We start from the raw sequence: 1,863 nt of genomic DNA, 5'->3' as shown, positions 1-1,863 counted from the left end.
TGTATAGGTACAGTCAGCAAGACTTCAAAACTTTGAAGCCACTCTTTGGGAGATCCAAGAAGCCTTTTCAGAACCGAGAGTTGGTACAGGATCAAGAGACAGAGCAGATTATAGCAGGATTGTTTAGGATTGTATCTAAAGCAATTTTATTTTATGTATTTATGGTTTTCAATATTTAATATAAATGCCTCCCCAGTGAAGACTAGGGCCCAGAGATGTCAGCTTGAAGATAACCGAATTTCATTATCAAACTTTTGGTGTCATTGTGTTAATGTGTTTTTTGTTATATTCTATGAATTTCTACAATTTTGTTCAGTTCTGTGTTTCGTTTCATGGCTGGAATATCACGACTTATCACTTATTGCGTTCTCGTTTTTTCCCTGTCAAGTTCTTGTGCAGCTGCCCTGGCTATGCTTTGGTCGACTTTCACAGTGGTTTGCTCGACAGCGGTCTCGAACCACACCAGGTAAGCTTCTCGGCATTTGAGGGTTGGTTCGTTTGAATATGGTTCAGGGTTTACAGTTGTGCATACCCTCTATGGTCTATGCAGGTCTCTGTTTCCCTTATGGTTGTCTCGTTTACTTCCGAGTGATCTCGGTGAAGAACCTTACAGTCAGCTCGCTGCTTAGCTAAGGTTGACTGTGTTAACCGATTACAAATTATTTCTTACAGAGGTTCTGGGTTTTGTTGTAACCATCGAGTTTGCCTCTTTTTGAGAACTGCCGAGCCTCTATTGGCAGGCTTAAACTATTACTGTGTTTACAAGGGTTTATATCTGGCCTCCACGCGCAGATATGATTATGAATGTATATAATGGAACTGTTTTCTATTCGCATATGTATGGATATGCTCAGGATATAAATTTGTCTTTTAATTCTGTAAAGACTTTCCTCGACCCACAGACATTTCGCTAATGTATTGGGTATTTTCGTTTGAATGTTCATTCCTCAGGACAGAGTCTTAGAGATTATATACTATACGGGTTTTGGTCTTTTCCTTCCGCACAGTACTGTCTTGATATTACCATATTATGATGATAATCTTGCTATAGATTTCTGTATTAAAATATTAAGGTTCCACCAGCTGGTTTATCATAGTTTGGCGCATAAATAATGTTTGAATAATAATTCCTTATCCTGTGGAAAGGATTACTTTGCATGCATGACCTCTGTTCCATTATACAGTCCCGCAGGCTATTATATATGTGTCTATGGTTATGGTTTTTATACACAGACTTGCGGTTTCACAAGGTTACCTTCTTTTTTTGCTCGCATGCATGAGTCCGAAAGGGTTATGGTTTGCATACATATACTTACTGTTCAATGGAGTCACATTTCTTTACTCGCATGCACAGTTCTTTTGCTCGGATTGAACAAGGTTATATGTTATTACCAGATGCATGTTCTCGTCTCAGGTTTACAGATGAATGTTCCTCTTTTGTTTACATGCACTACAATGAATATATGCTTTCATAGTTATCGGTTTTAGCTCTAATACACAGAATCTTGTTCCTCGTTTCAGTTAATGTTTTCCGTCACTGTATTTCACAGCATGTGGAAATGTATTCGTTCTATTCGCAGAACTGGTTGTTATTACAGATTTCCCTTTGGGTTTTGTACCAAAGCATTGAGGCTTGGTGGTAATCCCTTAATATAACATAAGGGCATTGACCCATCGTCCATCGCTCTTCTGCGCAGAGTTTCTCTATTGAACACACACGATTTAGGAAACCTAGGCTATCTACCAGGGTACATTCTCTGTCCCGAGATTTCTTTTATTACAGGCATTGCCTATTCTTTCTCTCAAGGGTATAAACCCTCGTTCATTCACTGTTCCACGACACTCACAGTCTGCTGGATATAA

The 1,863-nt window shown here is 39.0% G+C and overlaps 1 long non-coding RNA gene across 1 annotated transcript; it reads left to right on the top strand.

The window, feature by feature from the left end:
• The first annotated feature begins 315 nt into the window (after positions 1 to 315).
• On the top strand, positions 316 to 977 carry LOC149143309 (uncharacterized). The gene is made up of 2 exons (XR_016264720.1): positions 316 to 466; positions 551 to 977. It is a non-coding gene; the product is annotated as an uncharacterized LOC149143309 (long non-coding RNA).
• Positions 978 to 1,863: the final 886 nt, after the last annotated feature.

This window comes from Pinus tabuliformis, chromosome X (genome assembly GCF_031772625.1).
Source record: "Pinus tabuliformis cultivar Carrire ecotype Pingquan chromosome X, CPIR1, whole genome shotgun sequence".
Taxonomy (NCBI): domain Eukaryota; kingdom Viridiplantae; phylum Streptophyta; class Pinopsida; order Pinales; family Pinaceae; genus Pinus; species Pinus tabuliformis.
This window is presented reverse-complemented; position numbering and strand designations above follow the sequence as displayed.